The following is a 27,669-nucleotide window of genomic DNA, read 5'->3' as shown; positions in this document are numbered from 1 at the left end:
CCATTGTATATATGTACCACATCTTTATCCATTCCCCTGTGGATGGACATTTAGGTTGCTCCCATGTCTTGGCTGTTGTAAATAGAGCTGCAGTGAACATTGAGGTGCATGTATTATAGTTTTCTCCAGATATATGCCCAGGAGTGGGATTGCTAGATCATACGGTAACTATATTTTTGGGTTTTTAGAAACCTCCATACTGTTCTCCATAGTGGCTGCACCAATTTACATTCCCACCAACAGTGCAAGAGGGTTCCCTTTTCTCCACACCCTCCCCAGCATTTATTGTTTGTAGACTTTTTAATGATGGCCTTTCTGACTGGTGTGAGGTGATACCTCACTGAAGTGTTTTTAATTCAACTAGCCTCTGTCTTCCGCATGGCAGCCTGTCTTATGTAACTCACACAGGGGTTCAGGCCAATCCCCTCACTCTACATTGTTTGCATATTTTACTTCATAAAATCTCAAATGCCCAGCGCAACCCTGTCCAACTTATAAGTATGGCGTAGAGGACATCGTATGACTTCTTATGCACCCTGTTCCCAGGCCTCTGTCTTCTTTTCCTCCCAGAGCATACCTGCCCGTACTAACGTTCACATACTGTGCTAACGATTCGGCTGGCTGTTTCTCCAGCATCCTCCAATACTTAATATGAATGCTTCTGCCACAAGCTGAGTCCTTTTCATTCTTCAGCAGCGTTTTTCTTTCTTGGTCTACACCATGGGTTCTCCGTCTCAGCCTTAGGGACATTTGGGGCTGAATGGATCTGCTGCGGAGGCCTGTCTCATGCATTGTCGGATGCCTAGTCACTCAATGTCTTTGTCGCCCTCCCCCGGTGTGACAAAAGTGTCTCCACACATTGCCAGCTGTCGCCTCAGGACCAGAGCACCGCTGCTGAGAACCGCCCGTCTACACGCATCCTCCAGAACTCCGCAGACATCTCGGTGTATGGCTTTGCCGAGCTGTTCCTTTGATCAGCGTCCGTATCCCTCCTACTGGTCGTGCCAGCTCCCTGGGAGCTATTTTCCTCCCCTGAGTCAGGAAAACGTTCAAGGCGCCAGCTGTGAGGTCATCTTTTGCCCCTAGTAACTGCAGAATCTGGGGGAAGTTTTCCCGGGGGCTCACTGGCTTTCACTTGCAGCAGCCTCGAGCCTCGTAGGTGGTGGTGTCTTGAGCAATTGTCAGACTTCATGTCCTTACATGTATGGGTTTCTCTGAGCTCACGGGGTGATTAAATCTAACTTGGACGGAACATGAGAGGAAAAAAGACTAAAGAGAATCTTGATTCAATTTAATTTCTTGTGTAAGAAATGATTTTTATACATCTATTCATGTTATATCTTCTTAAGCCTGCTGTTCTTCTGCATGTGTAACTTTGATTCCGACTGAAATTTAATAGGAACAAGAGGATGAGGGTCAGAATCTGTGAAGTATTTTCTTCCTCTCCTTGCGTTTCATTCATTACACACCCGGGGTGCCTTTTCACTCTATACCTTCTGTGTTCGTGGGCTTTTTTTCTTCTTGCCCTTCTAATTATACTCTGAAGTCTCTCACAGCCCCTTATTTGTCTTGTTTTCCTAGCTTGGTTACAGCCGAGAATCTATTTTCCACCTGAATTTTACTGTGCTTGCTTTTGCCACTTAATAATATTTGTTGGGCACTGATTGTTTTTCAAGATTCCCCCCCCCCCACCAGGAGACAGGCTTCCTACCATCTGTTGTGTTTAGATGGCCGTGCCTTTAACTCTTCTGCCATTTCTTTGGTCTCTTTGACAAATTTAGAGCAGCAGTTTGGAATATTGATGCTGCGTTTCTCTCACTGAAGTTAAAAAGGAAATGCCTCTGTGAACCTTCCTTCTAAGGTTCATGATGGAGCTGCATTTTCTAAACAAGTTCCCTCCTGGGTAGAGGCAGCTGTGGGTGGTGCCCCACTTTCTCTGAGATAAAAATGTCTTTGAGAGGCTTCTTAATTTCTCTCTGTTTATTTTCCCCTGATACCATTTCTCAGGGGAGTTTGAGAAATTTTAGCACTGTTCTCTCTCTTTCTCTCTCTCTCTCTCTCTCTCTCACACACACACACACGCACACACTGACATAGGCCTGCTATGTCCCCAAATGCACAGATAGGTGACCTCGTTTGAGCACCAGAAGGCAGGGTCGCTGTGTCCCGGCCTCTGTGGGAGGGTAGGGGTCTAACCCAGGTGGTTCTCACGTGGGCGAAGCCCCCTTGCCCGCCCTGCCATTGTTCACTTCCCTCACTCTTCTCAAACCCCTACGGTTCCCTCTCTCTAATTTCCTTCTCCCTTTAAAATGCCCCATCTCCTCTGTACAAATTGAATTTGAGTTGCGTTCACACTGGACTCTCTTCCCTAGTGCAACACTATATTACTTATTAAAATCCATCCTTACCACTTGAGCTAGCATCTGGCACTGTTTATCACTGACAATAGCTATGTAGACCCCTTATCCTTATGTCCCTCTCAAGCCTTCATATTTGGTGACATGTGGGCAATGAAAACAAATTTAACCAAGCTTCTGAAAACAGCATATCCAAACACCAGGATCAGATAGGCCCAACCTAGAGTGGCGGGTGGGTTACCCTTCAGTTTACTAGCTCCTTGCTGGCCCAACTCTCTGAAGCTTTATACGTGATATCATGGCCCAATTCCCATTCCACCTGCCACCCCAAACCCTCTCACAGGAGTTTTAATTTTCCAACAAGCAAGAGACGGCTCTGTCTTCCATTCTCCAATTATGTTCTATGCTGGTGACCTAGAAATGCTGGAAATGTTCTTGTGATATGTTTTATGTAATCTAATTTAAGAGAATATTCTAAGTCTGGAGATATAATCCCCAAGAGCTGCAGTTTTTAGCTGAAAGAGCTCCATTATTTTCTCCTCCCAGCTCTGTTGAGGTATGATTGACAAATAAAAATTGTATATATTTAAGATGTACAGCGTGGTGTTTTGATACATGTATACATTGTGGAAAGATCACCACAATCAAGCTAATTATCATACCCATCACTTCACATAGTTACCATTGTGTGTGTGTGTGTGTGTGTGTGTGTGTGTGGTGATAATACTTGAGATCTATTCTCTTAGCGAATTTCAAGTACACTGTACAGTATTGTTAACTATAATCACCGTGATGTTCATTATGTCTCCAGAACTTATTTATCTTATAATTGAATGTTTGTGCCCTTTGGCCATCAGCCCATTTTCCCCACCTCTCAGCCCCTGGTAACAACCATTCTACTCTCTGTTACTATGAGATTGACCTTTTTAGATTCCCCCTATAGGTGAGATCACGCAGTGAGTGTCATTCTGTGTCTGGCTTATTGCACTCAGCATAATGTTCTCCAGGTTCATCCATGGTGTTGCAAGTGGAAGGATTCAAGTCTGAAAGAGTTCTACCATCTTTCAAGTTAGAGTCTGAGTGTTCTAAGGGATCAAAGGCTGAAATTCCAAAACACTTATCTCCCCAAACTTTAGTCCACTGCTTATTTTTTTCCAACAACTGCTAATTGATTTAGTGACACCTTCAAATTCACTATACTCTTCACTTCTCTGTGCCATTGGTTCTCCAAACTCAAATGTGCTTCAGACTCACCTGGAGGTATTGTTAAAAAAACTCTAATTCAAAAAGATCCATGCACCTCTATGTTCATAGCAGCACTATTCACAATAGCCAGGACATGGAAGCAACCTAAGTGTCCATCAACAGATGAATGGATAAAGAAGATGTGGTACATATATATAATGGAATACTACTCAGCCATAAAAAGAATGAAATTCTGCCATTTGCAGCAACATGGATGGACCTAGAGATTATCATACTAAGTGAAGTAAGTCAGAAAGAGAAAGACAAATACCCTATGATACCACTTATGTGTGGAATCTAAAATATGATACAAATGAACTTATTTACAGAACAGAAATAGACTCACAGACATAGAAAACAAACATGGTCACCAAAGGGGATAGCAGGAGTGGGGTGGAGACATAAATTAGGAGTTTGGGATGAACATATACACTCTACTACATATAAAATGGGTAAACAACAAGGACCTACTGTACAGAACAGGGACCTCTACTCAATATCCTATAATAACCTATAATGGAAAAGAATCTGAAAAAGAATATAGATATATATGTGTAACTGAATCACTTTGATGTACACCTGAAACTAACTAAATTAACTATACTTCAAAACAAAAACAAAAACTAAAACAAGCAAAAAACCCAGGTTGCTGGGGCCCACTCTCAGCGTTCCTGATTTGTAGGTCTGGGATGGGGATAAGAATATGCATTTCTAATCAGGTGCCAGGTGACCCTGACGCTGCCGGATCAAGAGCCATCCTTTGAGAACCACTGCTCTGCACAGATCTTGATAGTAAGAAGGCTATGTTTTCAAGGCTATATTTTGGGGAGAAAGGAAAAGCTGAGCTATGACCTTATGGAGTAAGGGAAGTAGTTGAGAAAACTGGATCTCAAGGTGAAAAGGTCAGGGACTTGAACCTGGGTACAGAGGGTCTGAGGATCTGAGGGACTGACCGAGGCTAGAACACTCTGGTCCCATTCACATGAAGTCACCAGCAGGCTGGGGGTGTGGGCAGGGGTTGGGGGGCTCCTCCCCAAGCTGCTTTCAGGTGTTGGTGTGACTGATGGGCCCCACGAGTCTCATGCATCAAACCTGCTTCCTTAGAAGCTCTAGGCTGGTGTTCACAATCCTGCCTGCATTTTACCATCACCCAGAGAGCTTTAAAAACTACCTGTGCCCAGGCCCACCCCAAAGCAATTAAATCCACTCCCGAGGCTGCCGTGTGGGCAGCGGAAGGTTTCAAAAGCCAATCGATTTGGCAGCGAAGGATGGCTGTGCCCCACCTCAGAGATGCTGGTTTAATTGATCTGGGGGCATTCTGAGAAATATCCACTCTCTGTAATTTTGAGAGCCTCATCGGTGAATCTAACGCTCTCTTAGGTTAAAGGACAACAGTGTGGGGAGGACTCCATGAGGCCAAGGGTTTGGGTCTCTGCTGTTAAGTAGGCTTAGTGTCTCGTGCCTGTCTGGCCCAGAGCAGGCCTTCAGTAAACATGTGGCGAGCATGTTGATTAATGATTGCTTCTGTGTAGTATTAGGCACTTATGAGGCTGGGACACCGGTAAAGCAAGTTAGGATCTGCCTCTCTTTCTCTTTTTGTCAGCGTGGGTGCTGGGACATTGTCCCTATGACTGGCTCATGTTTGGATGAAAAGCAAGAAAATGAGATATGCTGGGCATATGTGGGGTTTGCCATTCTTTTTTCATTTTGCCAGGGGTCTAAATCTCCAGCCTGCGGGCCAAATCTGGCCCATTGCCTGTTTTTGTACAGCTTGCAAGCTCAGAACAGATTTTACATTTTTACATGATTGGAAAACAAATCAAAAGAAAGATAATATTGCATATGAAAGTCAAGATTCCGTGTCATTGAGTCAGTCTGATTGGAACAGAGTCATGTCCATTCATTGTCACAGTGACTACGGCTACTTTTGCGTTACAACTACAGAGCTGAGTAGTGGCCACAGAGGCCATGGGGCCTGCAAGGCCAAAAATGTTTACGCTATGGCCCTTCCCTGTAAAAGTTTGCTAACCCTTCACTGAAAGCCTTAGCCCTCCCTAGAAATACACTGGTTACAACTGAACATTGCCCAGCTTGATACCTGTAGACTTTCTATGCTGCTTACCAGTAGAATTCTTTTCAAGCAGAAAAGGACAAGAGGGTTGTTTTATTCATTCAGGTCCAGGTGGACCTCTTTGCAAGGCTTACTGCATCACCTTTTTTTTTTTAAGTTGAGGAAGATTAAAATCTATGGGCCAAAGGCAACATGTGATCACGAACGCATGGTCCCTGGGGCATCCTGAGTTTATCGAAAGCTGCTGAAGACGTCTTTGAGTGTGTGCTGCTCTTTTTTTTTTTTTTTTTTTAAAGATTGATTGATTGATTGATTGCTATGTTGGGTCTTCGTTTCTGTGCTAGGGCTTTCTCTAGTTGCAGCAAGCGGGGGCTACTCTTCATCGCGGTGCACGGGCCTCTAGCTATCGCGGCCTCTCTTGTTGCGGAGCACAGGCTCCAGACGCGCAGGCTCAGTAATTGTGGCTCACGGGCCTAGTTGCTCCGCGGCATGTGGGATCTTCCCAGACCAGGGCTCGAACCCGTGTCCCCTGCATTGGCAGGCAGATTCTCAACCACTGCGCCACCAGCGAAGCCCATGTGCTGCTCTTTAATTTGGAAAGGCAGCCACTCAGATTGTCATTTAGGGACAGACGACAATCTTTCGTTTCCTTTTCCCAGCCCCTCTTCCTCCGTCTCTTGCTCTGCGTGAGGACAGTGAGAGGGAAAGGTGATTGCGGCTTACAAGCTATGGATGGACACTTCGCAAGGCATCTTTCCAAACACCTCAAAGAACTGGAAAGTGACAGGCCTTTTGTCCCCAGAACAGTTCGAGACCACAAGACACTGCATCAAATCAACCTCAATTTTTGAGACTATTTCAGACACATTAAAAATGCTTCTAACCTCTTCTCTCGTCTCCTCTAATGCTGCTTTTGGATATTGCAGGTCCTCATAATTAGCTGTTTTGCCTTCATTCCTGTCTCCTTATGAACTATCCTTCACCCGGTCTTTAGAATTTCTTTCAAATTTCTTGCAAATTCCAGCAGCTACATAAAGACCTTCATGTCAGAGCACGCCGAAATGCATGGAAAGAGCTCCTCAAAGTCTGAGGCTGTTGGGCGGAGGCGCTCCATACCCAGACACGCCTGTAACCGTTGCACATCATTGAAGCTCTGACCTCTGGGACTAACCAGTGACCAAGATTGCCTTAATGTTCTCCTTAGCCTGTTTCTTCCTGACTACAGGCCCTGACCCCCCTTTTCTTAGAGCATTTCCTTTAGACATTTGCAGTTGTTGATTCTTTCTCTGCCCCTTTGGGATGTAAATCTTCTACAACCCAGCAATGGCTTTCTCAAGGACCTGGGAGCCATCCCTTTGAAAAGCAACTATCAAGAAAGCTAGTGCCACATCTGCCGGTCTCTGTGGGAGGGTAGGAGCCTAAGTTCCATCAGCACCAATCAGCCAACACAGATGCCTCATCACATTGACCAAACTCCCCAATAATGTTCTTCAGTACTTTTCCACCAGCTCACTCCTGTGCTTAAAAACGCATCCTTTGTGTTTCCATGGAGCTGAGTTTGATCTCTCCCACCTATTTCAATGGTCTTGATCTCCTCTGCATTGCAAAATCTTGAATAAAGTCTTCCTTACCTGTCTAACTTGTCCATGCAAGTTTTCTTTGACACCAGTTACCTTGGCGTTGTGAGTTGAATTGTCCACATAAAAAGTATGGCAGCTATGAATGTGACCTTCTTTGGAACTAAGTCTGTGCAGATGTCATGAAGATGTAAGATAAGATGAAGTCATACTGGAGTCGAGTGAGCCCTAATTCACCGTGGCTGGTGTCCTTATGAGGAGAGAAGAGACGCAGAGATAAACACAGAGGAGAGAAGCCTATGTGAAAACAGAGGTAGAGATTGGAGGGATGCAGCTACAAACCAAGGAGAATCCAGGATGCCTGGCAAACACTGGAAGACAGGAGAGAAGCCTAGAATAGTTTCTCTCTCAGAGCCTCTAGTAGGAACCAATGCAGACAACACCTTGATTTCAGATTTCTAGCCTCCAGGACCATGGGAGAATAAATTTCTGTTGCTTTAAGCCACTTAGTTTGTGGTGCTTTGTCATGGCCATCCTGGGAGACTAATGCACTTGGGATACAGAGATTTTTACCAGCCAGCACAGGCTCCCAATACTTTCTATCAGCACCCGGTGCTCATATCTTAACTTCCACTCTGTGGTCTCTCCTGTTTCCATGCTCTTTCCCATATAGATCTGTCTGCCTGGAGGACCTCAATCCCCCTCCATCCCTGCCACCCTCCCCTTGGCTGCTTGGAAAAGTCCTATTTGTCCTTGAAGACACACAGCATAAATAGAGCCTTTTCTGGAGCCCCCATCGATCTGCAGGGCGGAGTTTGCTGCCCTGTCCTCTGAGCTTCTGTGTCATATGGTCGCCCATGTACACACTTCTCCTTGTATCAGAATTTACTGATGGTTGTGACTCTATTTCCCCAGATTTTGGAAGGCATTTGTTTTTAGGAAAAAAAATTTAAAAATACTTTTAGGGGAAAACTCCTGCCCTCTCAGAAAACTTTTGGTGGGTGAATGCAGCTGGAGTGGGAGAGGGCTACAGAGAGGTGTCTAATTTTCTCCCCTGCATAGGATGGAGAAGCCACGGTGCCTCTTACATCAGCTCTGAAGGGGAGACTCATCGGATACTACTTCTTAAATACACAGTCAGCATGTCAACACGAAAAAAGGTTAATCATTTAAGAAAAGCCCCACAGATCAGCGTGGAGCACCATCTATTCCAATGAAAACATCCTCTGCGCTTGCACCTTACTTGCTAAAGGACTACATAGAGGCTCCCAGTAGATTTTGAATTTTTATTAAAAGGCTATAGGAACTAAAAGAAAATGAGGTTTGTTTGTTCTGGTGGCTGTTTGTTTAATTTGTTTTTAGTGAGCAGAAGAAATGACCCTTGAAAGGAGTCGGTCCTCTTCCCCAGGTTTCCAGCCTCGGGGATGTTCTATCGGCCTCCACTGTTTCCAGGCCTCAGATCTTTGTTTTCTCTTCTGGGATTGAAGAGGAAGGAAAAACATAACAAGTAACTTTTTTTTTTTTAATTAATTTCTTTTTCTTTTAATTTTTATTTATTTATTTTTGGCTGAGTTGGGTCTTCGTTTCTGTGTGAGGGCTTTCTCCAGTTGTGGCGACTGGGGGCCACTCTTCATCGCGGTGCGTGGGCCTCTCACTATCGCGGCCTCTCCCGTTGCGGAGCACAGGCTCCAGACGCGCAGGCTCAGTAGTTGTGGCTCACGGGCTTTGTTGCTCTGCGGCATGTGGGATCCTCTCAGACCAGGGCTCGACCCCGCGTCCCCTGCAATGGCAGGCAGATTCTCAACCACTGCGCCACCAGGGAAGACCCTTAAATTAATTTTTATTGGGGTATAGTTGATTTACAGTGCTGTGTTAGTTTCTGCTGTACAGCAAAGTGAATCAGTTATACATATATCCACTCTTTTTTAGATTCTTTTCCCACATAGGTCATTATAGAGTATTGAGTAGATTTCCCTGTGCTATACGGTAGGTTCTTATTTGTTATCTATTTTACAGATAGTAGTGCGTATATGTCAATCCCAATCTCCCAAGTTGTCCCTCCCCACCCCTTTCCCCCTTGGTAACCATAAGTTTGTTTTCTACATCTGTGACTCTATTTATGTTTTGTAAATAAGTTCATTTGTACCATTTTTTTAGATTCCACATATAAATGTAACTTCTTTTGTTGAAGACACAAAGCCTCACAACTCTCAGTGCATCTGCTCAGGACCCCTTCTCGGCCTCCCTGGGGCCCCAAAGAAATCCAATGCCTCTGTCCGGAGGGGAGGCTTCAGGGCCTCTGGGGTTAGAATCCCTAGGGACATTTCCTGATCTTGTCCCCCAGGGTTCCTTCCTGCTCTTCTCCTGGAGACAACACCACCTTCCTTGGAGGACCTGGCCTATGGGCTCATCCTCTGTCCCCACCCCAGGCCCTGAGCTCAGACAACCACACCCGAGGTCACCCAGGCCTCTCCTCCACACCCCTCAAGGAAAGACAGAACTGCGACAAGTGAGAACAAGACCAATACACGGGGAACAAGTCATTTTGAGGGTGGGGAGGGCAAGGGATGCCATCATTCATGTGAGTTTCTGCCGTTCCTGAAACCCGAACGTCTCAGTTACGACATCCAATCACTTCCCTTTTTGCTTTGTCCAGAACCATTTGGGTTGCATTCACTTGCATCCGAAGAGTCCAGACTTCGACAGGGTCACAGGGACAGCTGTCCTGTGCATGGGTCTCTCATGTTCCACCAAAACTTACATTTGAGGCCTCATGAGATGAGATAGAACAGAAATCCCCTCAAATATTTATCTTTGGAGCTGCTACTTATATCATCCTGGGGTTTCATTTTGCATTTTCTTCCTATGGGATGACACATACCCAATAAATCATGTCGATATTTCCTTTTATTTATATCTTAATATACCATCAGTAGTGTGATGAGATAATTTGAAATTTAATAGAACTTTTGTGAGCGAATCAGCTCAGATAGATCATGGTGAAATCTCAGAGCCTGGAGAAGGAAAAGAGAGGGTGGCAGAGGGCTCACACACACTTCTGAGTCAGCACATAAGAGCAATTTTCTGTGTCCTCCTAATAGATACTCGAGAATAATTACTGACAGCCTGTGGAGGATTCATCAACCTCAGGTACCCAATAATAAGTTATACTATCACGGTACCTGTGAATTAAAGTTAGAAATTCAAAGAATACTGATGATGTCTCATTACTTTCTACTTCCCCCCGCCAGAAAAGCCAACCTGCATAATTGATGCCATAAGTAGAAAAACATTTTTTTTTAATTATTACATTCTAAGTCAAATAGTCTTTAATAAACGAGAGGTACGGGATCATTGGAAACTTTAAATGGTGACCACGTGGGACAGCAATTATGGCATCCGTAATTCTTGGGCATGTTAAAAAAAAATGCTGGTGCTTCTTTTCTAAACCTCAGCATGCCGTGTTCCAAAGAGAACTCTCAATTGACTAGATGAGATGGCCTGGGCAAGTTCAATGTTTAGAGAGAGAGGCTATTAATGAGTTAGTGCAGCGAACATAGACCGGCTGCCCAGAGCGTGGCTGATTCTGCAGCTGGGAGGCCTGACAGCCGAGAGCCTGACTTTTCAGTGTGGCCGAGTGAGGTCTCTGTAACTCGTGGTGGAGAAAACGTGTCAGGGCTTTTGTTGTGACTACTAATTAAGGAGTTGAATTTTTGCCGGGTGACATTTCGCTGTTTTCCTTAACAGATTCATTAAAGTCTATTCTGGGTGTTAATATTCTTTATATCCAACACTAAAAGTAAACGATACGTATTTGTTTTGAGGAGTAGATGATTGCTAAGTGACATCAGTTTCACACAGAGCTTTGAAATGTAGTTAGTTCTTCCATGTTCTCCTTGGCACTCAGATGTCATAGCTGGAGACTGGTTCTCTGTACCAAGATCAGACTCTGGATCAGAGGCATTGACTCTTGTCCTGTTGGCTTCTAAGCTGGGCACCTTCCATTTGCACCTTTCCCCCTTTCTCTCAGCTCTGTGGTTGACTTGCGTGAATTACCCCAAAGGCACCCTCACTGTCTTGTTCTGGTTGGATTTGTCCAATGGGGAGCCCCAGGAAGAGATCAGGGAGGGGAGGAATAGGAGGTGTGGTTGGGGTCTTGAGTCTCCAGAACCCTCCCTGCAGGGTAACCTCAAGTTGGTGTGCCCCTTAATCAAATTCACAGCCCCACCAAGTTGGTTCTCCCTCTGTAAGTCTCACCTTCTAGGATCTGGTCATTATTCTCTGCTCACAGCCCTTCAGACCGTGGGGTGGAGACAGCTGCTCAGCTCATGCTAGCCTTGGGATTCTGCAGTTTCTCTTGTGGTCTCCCAATGCCCTGCCTCCCTGTTTGTAAGAGCTGCTTTAATAAACCCTCCTTGAAGGGTTTAATAAACCCTTCTCCCAGTGTGAGTGTACCATTCGTTTCCTGCTGGGATCCTGACTGATTTAAGTTTTACAATAAAGGTTCTTGGTTTGGATTTGTTTCTTCATTTCTTTAGTTGTTTTATCCTGTTACCCTTCATTGTTTTTTCTTCTTTGCCCACGGATCATTCACGTTTTCTCTCTGAGTCTAAACTTGACCCTTTCTTACTTTTTCTGACTTCACCTTTACTCTCTTTGTCATGTCAGTTACCACCGACATGTCAAGACTCTCACAATTACATGTTTCCAGAAAACTCTGGGTCATCTCCACTTCAGCTATACATTGACTCCAGTGCTCCCATTTATTGCCATCAACAACCCTGTTCTCCTGGTTATGAGGCTCGGGTCCTGGCTGATGTGGGTGTCCACATCTACAGGATTTTTTCTTCACTGTCAACCTATCTCTATCTTCAAATTCTGCTTTTTTTTTTAAGAGTTCAGTGTCTTAGATCTGACATTTCTTCTCCATTTCCTCTAATGCAAAACAACAAGAACAACAACAGAACTCAGGACACAGGGCATTTTCTAAGCTCACGAATTATAATACCTTTGATGTTGGTATTTATTGATTTTCACCCTCATAAGCATCCATTATCATTGACCAAATCCCTCCATATCAGCAATACTCAGAATAGAGGAAGGAGCCTCAGAGTCAGACACAAAGTTGGTGATGTTTCAATAGGAGGAATGGGCAACCCCACCTGGTAGCATATTTAAAAACCTTGCTTGCCCAGAAATATTTCTTAATAGCATCTGCTATCCATTCTGAACTTTTCTCTATAAGAATCACTAATTGGTTCAAACTACAAAGGGTGGGGTTCTGCCTTCTGACAGGTCACAATATTTCCATACTTCATCTCTTTCTTCTCATCTCAAAATTTTAGCCTCAAAGATGAGTTAGAGAAATGGAATGCATCACTGAGGCCACTTAAGGTCCAGCGTGGGCACAAATCAGGGAAGAGGAGGAGGGTAGGGAGGTCGACCTACAACCCCAGTACAGGACGGTGTTTTGAGGTGAGCTCTCTAGGTTTTAGTTCTGGTTGATACTTCATAATTCTGCGAACTTGGGCAAGCCACATGAACTCCCCAAGGCTTTGTTTCATTATCTGAAAAATGCAGCTAATACCTATTTCAGAGAGGTTGCTGGAAGGCTTAAACGAGATGTAGCCTATCAAAGCTCCTGGGAAAGTTCAACGCAGGACACATGCGTGGCATAGTGTGGTTTCTGCATAATTGTTCGTTTTCCCCTCGGCGCTGTTGCATTATAGGTGAGCCTGATACAGGTAGCCATGGAGAGCTTGGCGTGCTGCCTCTTGGCCTTTTGATTTGTAATAATAAACCCTCATTAAGTTTTTGTATAAACTTGTTCTGCTTGAATACTTTATCGGAGCCTTTGTTTCTGCTTAATTGTTTTATTTTTCATGACACTTTGGCTTGATTCAGAGAGGGAGGCATTGCATTGTTTATCTGATTCTTTAATTAAGTTGCCCTACAGTATGGTAAGAGCCAATCCCTCGGGTGCTGAACAAGAGAAGCTAATCACCAGTGCAAAGCCCAAGGCAGAAGCTGCTTTGGGTCTGAAACTGGTTTTATTGCCGACGGGGATGCTTTCTGTCCAAATCAGCTGGCACTTGAAGCCTACACCGCGGACGGGCCAAGCATGGTGGTGGGGAAAAAAGCTTTCGATTTCATTCCTCTTTTAACCAGTGTCCTGCTTCCATCTCTTGCGCTTTCTACCTGAAGACCATACTTTCCATTAAAATGGGTACTTTATATATTATTTAGGACTTTCATCTTTTCAAAGGGCTTTGACATCCATCTCCTTTTACCTCCTTAAAATCTGGGGGAGGTAGCTGGCAACATCAGTGTGTCTGGATGAAGAAATGGAACGGGCAGCTGGCTTGTCTGAGGCCAATGGGCTGGAAATCGGTGGAGGCAGCTGAGAACTCGGCTGTCCCAGAAACCAGGGTAAAGGCCCTCCCTGCTGCAGGGGGCATGGAGATACCCAAAATGGAAGGCCAGCCTTTCTGTTTCTTCATTTCTTGGGCCTTGGCCTATGAATCATACTCTTTTCTTGCTGAACAAGTGATGTGTGGTCTCAGCTCTAAAACGGCGCACACTATCCATCATTTGCTACTTGTTTCTCTCCTTAAATTTTGTACGTGGATCCCCTACGTATGGGGCAGTTATCAGCGTCCTCGTGGTGTTCGCTCTTGTCAGAAGGGTTCTATTCATACATTTATTTGGGCAGCTGTTCTGTCAATCGACACCGACCAAGTGAGCCCTCTATGCCCTGGGTAGGCAGGGAAGTGAATTAAAAACAAAATTAAAAAGAAAAGGAGTTGACGAAGACATGATACTTGCTTCCAAGGGGCATGGAATCAAGGAGCGGCCTGGGAAGGTCCTCACTTTAGAACCTCAGTGCCTCTTGACTGCATTCTCCAAACAAACTTCTGCTCCTTCTACCTGCTGTACACAGGGATCATTTCAAACTCTAAGCCGTGACATTCAAACCCCTGCTCCCTCCCTTTTCAAGCTTATCATGTGTCTCATGAGTTACACGCCAACCACGCTGGGCCCCCCGCTGTCGCTCAAACATTTCCTCTTCTCAAACTCTTTCTCCACCTGGAACTCTTTCCCTCACATTTCCTTGTAAAAGCTCATCCCTTTCTTCACTGCATTTTTTCCCCCCTGCATATGCTTCAGGAGCTCAGTATTTCCAGAGCTCAGACCCTCTGTAATATCATATGTCCAATCTATCTCTGATCAGTTATCCATGTATATATTTGTCATCATTCACTAGATTGTAAGCTACTGGAAGGGCCTTGGGGGAGGGAATGCATGTTTCTCTTACTCCCCAGGACAGCAGTTTGCAAACAGTAGATATGCTGGAGGTCATTTTATATATTCACTGAATCCCACTGTAAATTTTTCTTCTTGGGCATATAGGAAAACTATATCCTCAGTGATGCTTGCCATGAAGTTGGAGCCCCGTGATTGGGTTCGGCCAGTGGGACGTGGGTAAGGTGTTGTAATCCACTTCCAGGCTGGGCTATCGATTACCTACTCGCTTCTCTCTCGCTTTCTCTCTTTTTTTTATAAATTGAAATATAGTAGTTGATTTACAATGGTGTGTTAATTTCTGCTGTACAGCAAAGTGATTCAGTTATACATATATACATTCTTTTCTATATTCTTATCCATTATGGTTTATCACAGGATATTGAATATAGTTCCCTGTGCTATACAGTAGGACCTTGTTGTTTATTCATTCTATATATACTAGTTTGCATCTCCTAACCCCAAACTCCCACTCCACCTCCCCCATTCCCCCTCCCTCTTGGCAACCACAGTCTATTCTCTATGTCTGTGAGTCTGTTTCAGTTTTGTAGATAGGTTCAGTTGTGTCGTATTTTAGATTCCACATATAAGTGATATCATATAGTACTTTTCCTTCTTTTTCTGACTTACTTCACTTAGTATGATAAGCTCTGGGTCCTTCCATGTTGCTGCAAATGGCACTGTTTCATTCTTTTTTATGGCTGAGTAGTATTCCATTGTATATATATACCACATGTTTTTTTATCCATTCATCTGTCGATGGACGTTTAGGTTGTTTCCATGTCTTGGCTATTGTAAATAGTGCTGCTATGAACATAAGGGTGCATGTATCTTTTTTAATTTAGAGTTTTGTCTGGATATATGTCCATGAGTGGGATTGCTGGATCACATGGTAATTCTATTTTTAGTTCTTTGAGGAACCTCCATACTGTTCTCCATAGTGGCTGCACCAACTTACATTGCCACCAACAGTTCATGAGGGTTCCCTTTTCTCCATACCCTCTTCAGCATTTATTATTTGTAGACTTCTTAATGATGGTCATTCTGACCAGTATGAGGTGGTACCTCACTGTAGTTTTGATTTGCATTTCTCTAATAATTAGCAATGTTGAGTATCTTTTCATGTACCTATTGGCCATCTCTATGTCTTCTTTGGAGAAATGTCTATTTAGGTCTTCTGCCAATTTTTCAGTTGGGTTTTTTTGTTGTTGTTGAGTTGTATAAGCTGTTTGTATATTTTGGAAATTATCGTTTCTCTTTCTTTAAAGACCCTGGAGGCCACGTGTTTAAGATGATGGCACAAAGAGATGGGAGGAACTTGGATACACGTGTTAACCACTGGAAGGAGGGCTGCCAAGCACAGAGAACTGCTAGCTACTAACTGACTGAGAAATACATCTTGGTCTTGTGAAATTACTGAAACTTTATAAGTTCATTTATTATGCAGGCTATCCTGATAAATAGCCTATAAGCTTTTTGAGGGCAGCACAAAGTCTGTCTGTTCCAATGTTGTATCCTGAACTTTTAACCAAATGTCCAGTATACAATATGAGCTCAATAAATATGTGCTGAATAAATTAATAAATTAACATGTATTCATCAACTTATGATTTCTTTGTATTTCACCTGTAAAGGCCAATCTTAAGATTTCACATTCTGAAAAAAAAAATTCTTTTTTAATGTTAGTTCATAGGGAACCTTCTATTTTATGGCATAGGTATCGAGGCCTATTTAGTCAGCGTGAGGCAGGTTGTTTGCTTTTATTGAAGAGTCTACTGCTGAGGATTCTAGTCAATGTTTTTCCAGCATCCTACTGCTGCCTCTTATGAATGGAATCAGGGGTTCTGGGTGGTGTGGTTTATGTTAGAATCAGATATTGAAGTAAGGCTAAAAGAAAATTAAAGTCTAATTTTTCCTTTTCAATAAGAACTTACTGACTAAAAACTTTATAAAGATAATAAATTGGTAATAAAAATGTAGCCAAGAGAGAAGTCAAGAAATTACAGCCGGAAGAGGAAGTTAACTTTTGTTGAGTGTTTGCCACGTATTGTTTCAGACCCTTCATGACTGCTGATTTTATTTAACTTCCACAAAAGCACTGTGAGGAGGGTATTATTATCCTAATCTTATGGGGATTAGGGAGGGTATTATTATCCTAATTTTATGGGGAGATGGGAAATTGATATTCTCAAGTGTTAGGTGCCCTACATGAAGTCATAAGGCTAGTAAACTGCAGAAGGGGATTTGAACTTGGTTCTGTCTGGCTGAAAACCCATCCAAGTTCTTTCAAATATACTAGGTTCACTCCTTCATATAATGGTAAGTAAAAATTAGCCAGCCATCTGCCCTGATCCTGGGACTTCAACTCAGGTTGAATCACACAAGTCTTGGGGTGTTGTACCACCTGGAATGAGGGTCCCCTGGGCATAGTTTGTGATGGCTCTGGTCCTGTTTCCTTGTTCTTCCCTCCTCTACATGCCTGTGCTGTTCACTCCTAGATGTTTGGTCATGGCCTCGAGTTTCGGGTCTTGCCCTGTCCTCTGGGGCCAGATGAAAGATTTAGTACCTGCTGTTGGACCGTCTCCACTCACCCTCTGACGTGGGTTTGTACTAACTGGTGGTTCCATTTTAGATAACTGCCATTCTCGGTTTGGCTTTGAACCCTGGGGTTTGGGTCTACTTGGTTGACAATCTTCTGGGGCCAATTCTAATGCCCATGACAGGATCAGACAACACCTAATTAATTAATCTACTAATTAAATAAGTTATGTGTTACTATGTGCATTGGAAAGGATGAAAAGACACAATTCCTAATGTTAGGACACTTAGAGTACAGCGACATGCATGAAAACTCATTACACTTAAAGAATTTTCATGGATTTTAACTGATATCCAAACTTCTGAAGGATCTTTGTAATATGGGAAAATTGAAACCCAGATTGATTTTACTGACTTGTTCCTCTAACATAGTAGTTAAATGGGAGGACAGATATTTGAACCCAGGCCCTCTTGTTGCAAACATCCTGCTTTCTCCAAAATATCACGTTGTCTTCGTGAGAAAGCAGTTTCTTGCAATATCTGAAAGGTTCATCTGTTTGTTGTTGCTGCTTGCAGGGTTGGAGAGTAGACACATTCATTTATAATGATAAGGCTAAAAAAAATTAATTTGGCAAAATCCGAATGTTACCTTGATAAAGGCTCTGTGATGTATGAAGATGCTGGGAAAACCCACTATGTCCAACCACTGCACTGTGCAGGTATTTAATTATGTAATGTTTTGTTTCTGTGGATTTTTATTTTCAGAGACCTCAGAGGAAAAGGGTGGGATTTTGAGGCTGCTGCCATGATTATAATCCTTGTTATAGGAATGTTATTGTGCTTGTAGAGATTTTTATTTTCACTCAGCAAGATAAAGGGGGAGGTAATTGACTTCTATTAAGGCCAGTCTGGAGCCTGGCTTTCTGTCTTTTAATCTATTGCTTTTCCTTTTTTCACTTTCCTTTTCCTCCCTTCCCCATCTCAACATCTGCTGCCCCTTCTCCTACATGAAAATATTTGTTAGTACTGGCAAGTGTTTTTTAACTAATTCTGGCTGTGTTTTGATGGAGAGGGAGACTCTTTAATGATGTTACTGATGGACAGTGTGGCAGCTTGAGGAGAGGCATGGGAATGTCCATGCTGTCACCAGCGATATTTCTGGACTCCAAAAAAAAAAAAAAACCTGTTTCACAAAAAAATGCCTACTCCTTGGGCTGTTTGCAGCCTCATGTTAATTACAGAATGATCTGGGGACACTGAGATGTTAGTTCTATTTCAGCTTTATTCTTTTCAATTAGAAAATAATCACTCTTTGTGATGAGTCAAGGCCTTTTCATAGTTACCATGAGGGTGCAGACTTTAGCTCTCATACTAACCAGTACGGAAGATCTCTCTACTTGTCCCCAAGTTGTTTCTTTTTTTTTTTAAATTTTAATTGAAGTATAGTTAATTTACAATGTTGTGTTAGTTTCAAAGTGATTCAGTTATATATATATATATATAATATATATTTATATATATATTCTTTTTCAGATTCTTTTCTATTATAGTTTATTACGAGGTATTGAGTATAGATCCCTGTGCTATACAGAAAGTCTTATCTATTTTATATATAGTAGTGTGTATCTGTAAATCCCAAACTCCTAATTTATTTCCCCCTGCCCGCTTCCCCCTTTGGTAACCATAAGTTTGTTTCCTATGTCTGTGAGTCTATTTCTGTTTTGTAAATAAGTTCATTTGTATCATTTCTTTAGACTCCGCATATAAGTGATGTCTTTGATGTTTGTCTCTCTGTCTGACTTACTTCACAATCCCCAAGTTTGAAGGAGAGACCTAGACTGATGTCTTCAAATATGACACATTTTCAGCAAATCCAATAGTTGGGTTCATATCCCCCTTTGCATTTCAGTGGAAGAATCTTCTATTCATTTACATCTAACTGGGTGTTTCTCAAACTATAGGGTGCATACAGAGGCCTGGGGAGCTTACGGAAAATGTAGATTTCTAGGTATTGTAATTCAGCAAGTCAGGGCAGGCTCCAGTAACTAGTACTGGGTGATTCTAAGGCCAATGGTTCCTATACCACATTTGGAGAAACCTCTCTCAAGAATAGTGGTTCTCAAACTCGAGCCTGCATCAGGATCACCTGGGGCTTGTTAAACACACACTGCTGGTCCCCACCCTTAAAGTTTCTGATTCAGCAGGTCTGGGGCTGGACCTCACGGGTTGTCTTTCTCACAAGTTCCCAGGTGATGCTGAGTCTGCCCTTTGAGAACCGCTGCTCCTGGGTATTCCAGTTACGGGAGCCTGTTGGTCAGGAAAGAGTCAGACTTTGACAAATACCAACCGTTCTGAGGAGTCTGAGGACAGTATGCCTCAGACCATAGTTTGCTGAAGGACAATTCATAGGTGATATAGGCTCCTTTTCAGGTCATGAATTATTATTATTCACAATGGAACTTCAAATTGGACCCCCAATGAAACAAATTGCTAATTTTCAAGGTACAAAGGGTCCAACGCATAGACTGTGTCTACCCATGTTGACATAGCCTGTCCAAAACTGATTTTAACATGACGTTAATTGTTTTATAAATAACATCAAAGTACCTTGGATGTGAGGTGCAGTTCGTGGCTTTACTAGGCCTTTTCGAGGACTGTTTTGAAGTACGAATTTGACTCAATGTGAAGGAATTTATCAGTTGGGTTGAAAATAGAGCTATTTATATTGGCAGAGTCCATAATAGATAAGAGTCAAGTATTGGCTATTAGCCATACATAGTATTAATTGATGATCCATTATCAATCAATTACTTCCTCTGGTAGGTCTCTGTTGGTCTCACTACTATTCAAATTATCTGGCCTCATATTAACCAGAGTTACTTGTCTTAAGTTTACTCGTACAAATGACCAAGACAGTTGTTTTTTCCTACTCACCAGACTGAGAGAATTGAGTCTTATTAGAAATGCTAATACTTGTGAGGTTCTGATGCTGCTTCATGTGACAGCTATTTTCTCTCCCACGGATACAGGTGAGTAACTTTTAAACAGCAAACTAATTCCTTAAGCTATTTCATTAAGTAGAACAATGAAAAATAAAACATCTCTCTTCTCTCACTTTTTACTTTCCCAGCAAGTTTATCATAGAGTGGATGGGAGTTTCGAAGGTTAATAACAGAAAACACAAGCAGTCTGGACAACTTGGAATGTCAGAAGAAACAGAGGAATAGAAGATTACAAAACAGTACCAAACAGCCTTCTAAGTTAAGACCCAAAATGCTGAAATGGAAAACACAGGCACTTTACTGTAAAATTGACCATCGTTTGTCCATAATGTTGATGAAGCTGACAAGTTTAGCAGGAGCTCTTCCATCCTTACGTACTTTTTCCTGCTCTATTTTGCCTCTCTATGAGAGAAGAAGGAAAGAGATACACGCAGTTATGTTAATCTCTGAAAAATTTTTCAATGAAATGTTAACCTCAGCCATCTGCCAAGTGCAATAAATATCTTGCTTTTGTGTTGGGTATACATATTAAAATCCCAACCTTCTTTTTAATGAGCCCTGCATCTAAATTGTAGCCTTTGGATGATCCCTCTAATACACCAGATAGAAAAGAGGAAAAACACCACCGCAAAGAACTGATGGTAATTGGACCTGGTCTGGGTGAGAAAAGGGCAATTATCATTTCTCACTGCTTCCCTTCTTCTTATGTGAAGTACGTTTGGATGACCTTTGCCATTTTGCCCGATGACATAGATGCTCTGTTCTTGGAGATAGCTTGCTAGTTAGTGTTACTGTTAGGGGAAAATCTCAGCAGATCATGGTTTGCAGTTACAGTCAAACTGAATGTGCAGGCAGAATTCTGTTTCCTCTCGAGCAAAGAGGGGTCTTTGTTTGTCCCATTGTCCCAAGCCTGGGTTTAAAGATTTGATAATGACTTTGCCAAAAAGTCAAAATAATTTACCTGTTGGTGGTGGAAACTGCATAAGTATCATTACAAAAATAAGGTCATTGTGCTTAAACGTTAGTTATGAGAAGGAGAGTATATGATTGTTGGTAAGAGTAGGTGCCCAAGAGTTTCTCTTCTGTGATTCAGGTGCCCCCAGATCCATACTCAAGGTGGAGTTGGATGTGGAAGTGGGTGGAGCCTGAAAGACTTCCTTTTAGACAGAAAGGAAAATCATTAATATTAGTTTTTAGATGTTGGCCATCCTTCATTGTAGGGAGTGACAGCCTGGTTTTGTCAAAAAGTAATGATGATGGTTCCTATGATATAAAATATGATCGTATACATACAGAGCACATCACCCTATTCACCTGGGTTATTCTGGCGAAAGTTCTCATTTAGTCCAAGTTACCTGCTTTGGGAACAAGGATGCTTTTCTCAGGGGGTAATTACCAGTGAGATTGGAGTACCATCTGTTTGCCTTCCGTTCTGTGGGAGACTCAAAGGAGATAGTTTCAGGAGAGACCCGGAAACATAACATTTCAAGAGGGAGGAAATGAAGATAACTAAAAAGAAAGTAGTGATTAAGAGTTTAAAGAGGAAAAGCATATGGTATTGAGCGTATAACTTAGAAAGCAGCATCCTAGATAGACCCCCGGCCTAAGTGAGGTTTCCCCAGGAGTGAGAACTGAGAGAAATCCAAGGTAAGAGCAGAGAGTGACCATTTAGCTGAAAGGGAATCTCCAGAGGGTCTGGGCGCAGAGGAGCAGCAGATGGGATTTATTTATGATGTAGTGGCGGAGGAGTAGCCCCGGGCTAGGTGCATCTGGCAGAAGCTTGCTTTTCATATTCTAAAAGACCAAACTTTAAAAGGAAAACTGGGGTACCCTGGAGAATTTTCATGCAGTCATCATTCATTTATAAAATATATTTAACACCTCCTAAGTGGGATGTCTTTTACTGGGTTCTTAGGGCAGATATGCTGATGAGTAAATTACAGTTCCTTCCCTTGGGGATTACACAGGGAAGTAGGGAAATAAGACGTGTGCGTCTTCAGATAACGACCATCCAGGGCACATAAGCGCCACATTAGGAAGACAAAGTGCTCTGAGGTTTCACAGAGGTGACAGTTAGTTCCCGTTGGGGCACTAGGGGCGGCTTCACGGAGGATGTGGAATTTGAGCTGATTTAAGTGGATGGTGAGGATTTTGCTAAGCAGAAACTTCAGGGACCTTAAGTAGAGTGGTTCAGGATTTTAATATTTATCGGATGAGACAATAATTATATAAATATTTTTCATGCTTTAAATACATCTGAAATGTGATCTGCATTCTTGGACGATTAAGCTGCACTTAGAAAGATGTGCACAATCAACCTTCAGTAGTTTGAGCTTTAACATATGTTAATCCTGCAGCTGTGACCACAGAAATAGAATTTTAGCAAGAATAAATTTTTTCTGTATATCCTTAATTGTTTTTAGCTCTGGCAAACAAAAGGGGAATGGCTTCAATGGCAAAAGCCATTGCTGCTGTCAGATTTTCTTCCATTGAAAGCCAGGTCGGGGTCTTGTATGGAGGAATCGGAGTTTCTTTTGTCATCCTGGACCGTGTTCTCCACATAAATTGGTCCCTGCTTCATTATATAGTGGTCGAATCTATATAATGGGAATGCTTGGATTTATGATATTTCTACTGTCATGAAATAAATATTGATAACATTTTCCAGTAATTTTTGAAACTGGTGAAAAGTAACATTGGGATCCAAGGTATTGTTTCACAAAGACAAGTTATTTAGCTACTTTTTTAAGAGAGTGAAAACATCAAAATCACCAGCCTAAGTATGTCAAACTGTATTTAGTCGTAGCGTATTCCCTTCAGTGTACTTTCTTTCTTTTCTGAATTTTGATGGGTTCACACAAGTTGCACCTTTTCCCTCTCCACCCCATCTGCACATAGGTCTCCTTTCCTCTCTTATCAGCCTTCAAGTCTGTCAGCAGCAGAAACCTGGACTCTCTGCAGGGCTGATGGGCCCAACTGAGGTGTGAATTATGTTTAATTAAAACCTGTCACTTAGAAGTAAGTGAAAGAGCATTTAACCTCTGTTCATTTCACTTTAGCTGTTCATTCACTCCGAGCCTCCCAGGGCTCCACTCTGAAGGGCACGCCTGCTGCTTGTGGCTAGAGCGGGCCACCAGTGGTCCTTCAGCATCCGTGAGCCGCCAGAGGGCACACTCACACTCTCCCGCTGCAGAATCAACGTGGCAAAATAGTCCCAACGCCTGTCCATCCTCTACTAGGCAAACGTCCAGGTGTGTGTAAGAGACCAGGTGTGTGAGCTTCCCTGCCCTCCTATCCTCAGAGGGACACCCTGCTGTCCCACAGAATGGGCTGGCACATTCCATGGTCCCCCTCACTGTGGTGATGACTGAGGATAATTGTCATGAGATCTCCCAGCTCTTCAGAACTCTCCGCTCCCATCTTGCCTTTCCAACGGGACTGTAGCCACCTTCATTCGGCCGGACACCTCAGATTCTGTCTGGGCCCAGCCATCCAATGGGGGCAGGTCCTTGGACATGCTGTGTCCAGTTGGGTTTTTAGAAAGTCCTGGTGAGAGGATGCTGGGGCTGAACTGAGAAGGTCCAATGCTCAAGAGCAGCCTGAAGTCAGTGGAAGACCAGCATGGAGAGCCTGAGCTGTGGGTGAACGGGGGGAGGTGACAAGCCAGCCATCAGGTGGAAAGGCTCGCTGCTGGGAAGGCAGAAAGAAGATTAGGTGGAGATCACGTTGAGGTGTTGATAGGGCAAATGTTGCTTTAGAATTAATGGGAGTGATATTTATCCAACACACATATTTTCTGTAGATGATTTGCACACCTTTCTGGATTGGGGGATGCACCTAAAATTTGCAGAAATAATACACAAATTTGTATGCATGGAAATGAGCTTATTCTCTTCTGTTTCCTTCTATTGCGTTGCCTATGAAGGCGCCATGGTTCTCCCAGTTACTCAAGGCTCTATGAGCCCTCCTCTTTGGCGTCTCCCTCCTATTCGTTTGATTGTTAAGTCCTCTTAGCTCTGTCTCTGAGGTATCCCTCACACTCTTGGACTTTTTCCTTCCCTCTCTTGTGAGGTCTATTGCAGTAGCCTCCTAACTGGTCTTGTGTCCAGCTGTGTTCCCTTCTACTTTTTACACACAGCTGGCAATCTTCCCGAAGCCACCTTTGACAACTGACCTTTCAGAGATTTTCCATTCTCTCTAGAATAAAGAGCAATTCCTCAGGTGGCGTGCTAGTCTCTCTTTGATCCAATTTCAACATGTTTTAACAAATATGTTTCCCATCACTCCCCTTCTTCATGAGCCATTGCTGCAGGCCACTTAAGGGGAATACTGCTTTCTATTCCCATACCTCACGATTTCTCACCTTCATTGGTCTTCTTCCCTCTGCCATGACATTCCCCTTTCAACTCTCTCTCTCTTCCGCCTCCAAATGAGCAAGTCCCACCTAATCTTCCCCAGTTCAAATGCCATCTCCTCTGTGAAACCATCCATTGTCTTAATAGCTAGGATGGAGTTCATCCTTACCTCCCTGACCTCCAAAGCATTCCTTTACACGTATCTTAGTTTACTTTTCTTATTGTGTATCTGTTTTATAATCCTTTGTAAGACTGAAATATCATTATGCTTAAGACTATATTCTGTGCAGTTTTGTAGCAGCCTATTGTTTCTGATTCATCAAAGTAACCTAATTTTCATCGAGAATTTGGTCTTTCCCTTTGAAGCTCTCCCACAGCCCAGTCCCAGGAAGGATACAGTAGGGTTCACATTGCACTGCTTGTTCCTCTCCAAGATCATTAGCCTCCATTCTGATGGTGTCAGCCAGAAAGGAGGTAGAATCCTATGCTTTGACGATGATGCAAGGAAACTGCAAGACATTGCAAAGTCTACTAAAAGAATGCTGTTGTTTTTTTTTCTTTCTGAGCAAATTTCAGTATCTTCATTTAGCAATCAGAGAAGATCACTTTCCCAGGGAACTGGATAAGTAGGTAAGCAAAAACAAAAGGAAATAGTAATGACCAAACACGCAGCCTGATGGGATTACCAGCAGAATGTATTGCCTGCTGGCCCGACCCCCGGAGATGATGTTTCCGAAATAATACACTCTATGGCTTGTGTTAAGCTTCCGTATGAATCATCATGCTATCATGTACCTTTCCAGGGGCATTTTAACAAATAACCTCCTCTCAAATCAAACCATTTAGAAGTTATGAATTCAACTCCTTCTAAATCTAACTCAAGGAAACATTTGTTTCTAGATTTTTTGATAACGGCCATTCTGACCAGCATAGGATTCTACCTCCTTTCTGGCTGACACCATCAGAATGGAGGCTAATGATTTTGGAGAGGAACAAGCAGTGCAATGTGAACCCTACTGTATCCTTCCTGGGACTGGGCTGTGGGAGATCTTAAAAGGGAAAGACCAAACTCTTGATGAAAATTAGGTTACTTTGATGAATCAGAAACAATATCCCATTTAACCAGGAATGCAAATGATTCCTCAAATCTTATCATATTGTTGTAAAATAAGAGGATTTCATGGTTTGTGCCCAAGTAGGATGCTTTGGGAAGCTGTATTAATTCAAGTAATACAAATTTAATAGGAATGTGTAGAAGTTCAAGACAAGGTGCTCTGGAATGACTGGATGGAAAGAATCTAACTTAGAAAATGGGCTAAGCTATGAACAGTTAAAGAAGGCTAGTTCTGGTAAAAAGAGTCACTCTCGGGGCTTCCTGTAAGAAAATCACTCCAAGCTGGACAGAACATCTAAAGACACCCTGGGCCTCCCACTGAAGACACACAGGGAAATAACTGGAGAAGAGACACTTCTATCACAGAGATGGGGTAGCCCAAGTGGAGGGAGGGGACAGGAAAACAGCAAGGTCAGGATTAATTAAAGATAAGAGGCATCTAGTAGGGAACATCTGGGGGAGGGAATGAGGAATATCTTTACTGGGTTCTCCTGGAAGGTCTACCCAGTGAGGCTGCATCCTTCTGAGTGGTCCCTGGGATGGGTTAGCCACTCCAGGGGTGGATGACTCCTTCTCTGTGTGTTGTTTCCCAGCATTTGATTGAAGCCTTCAGCTGAAAGCCTGCTTAATTGAGCCTCTGGCATCCTTCAGGGTGTGTGTAGCCCATGAGGGGAAGAGAGGAGTAGGGGTTTTTGAGAAGGGGCAGCCCAGCTAAAGGAAGGAAAAGGGGGCATGGTTATTCCAGGAGAATGGGATTGTCCTCTGTAGGTGAACTTTGTCCTCTGAGAGGAGAGTCTGTTATAATGCCAGCTGGGGTCACTGCTAACTTAGTCACGTCATGATCACAGCCAGGAAACCACTTTTGGCATTGGGAGGACTTGGGTCATGAGGCCTTTTGCTGTCTAGCAGTTCGTTCACAGGTATGTATAGGGCTCAGAAGATACATTTCTCTTCTATAAGTAGGGGCCCAGAATAAAGGTGTATTGAAGGACAGTCCTAGCATGTCACCCTTATTAGACCATCCGGGTTGTCCTCACCTGCATGTCTGTGTGTAGGTGTGCTGTGTATACACGTGTGTGCGTGTGTGTGAGCATTTGAGAATGTGAGTCTAGGTGTGTGCAAGTGTGTGTACGTGGAAGTTTTCTGTGTCTGCTTCCACGTGTGGACCGGAGTGGAGGTCCTGAGGAGGAGAAATGTGAAGGGAGTCATTTATTTTATAATTATTGCTATTTATTGGAGAAGGGGAAGTGTATATAGATCATTCAGTCTTAATAAAGTTTTCTCATTATCCACAAGTGAATTATTTCTGTTTGGGGTAAATTATTTTTCCTAAAATCTGAGCTTCTGCATAAATTACTGCAGCAACCTTATAAATGGAATGAGGGACAGTAATGATGATATTAGCAGTGTTTACCCTGTAGATGCTTCCAAAAATGATACTGTGTTCAGCACAAATCTGGGCTCTTTTAAGCAAAATTTGAGTTAAGTTGCAAGTATTATGAACTATTTTATAAAGTTAATAATAAATTATTTCAAAGGCAAAATACTGCTGAGTTTTAGGAATGTATTATCGGAGTTTGGCTAGCTCACCTCTGCTGAATACATTCCACTGTGGCATTACACATCATTTCCATATATCTTCATTTTATGATCTTCATTTTGAACGATTTGATGGTTCAGAGATGTGGTAATAGATATGAATTTTATTTTGACATGTGGAAGAAGGCATTTAGATGCGGGTGTGTGTGCACTGTGAAATGATTAGAAATTATTATGGGGTAGAAAATTTGTGATTGAGTTTGAATGATTGAATCTATTTTAAAATGTGGAGAGCTGTTAGCTTTCAAAATAATTTGTGCAGTCAAAAGAAATCAAAAATCATTTCAGTTATTCATATTTTATTTTTGAAATAAGCCATAGTTATTTTATTATTTTTTTTAAAGGAATGGCTTAACTACAACACCAGTGTTCCCAAAGAGGAAGGAATCAATTAGAAATCACAGCGAGAGCATGCTTTCTTTAAGATGAAATTATGAGTTAGTAAATGAAGACACTGGTTGTTTGTCTTTTCATTAATTACCTGTTTCTTCTAATTTTAGTTAACATAA

The sequence above is a fragment of the Balaenoptera acutorostrata genome, chromosome 18, assembly GCF_949987535.1.
Source record: "Balaenoptera acutorostrata chromosome 18, mBalAcu1.1, whole genome shotgun sequence".
Classification (NCBI taxonomy): domain Eukaryota; kingdom Metazoa; phylum Chordata; class Mammalia; order Artiodactyla; family Balaenopteridae; genus Balaenoptera; species Balaenoptera acutorostrata.
Note: the sequence above shows the minus strand (reverse complement) of the source record.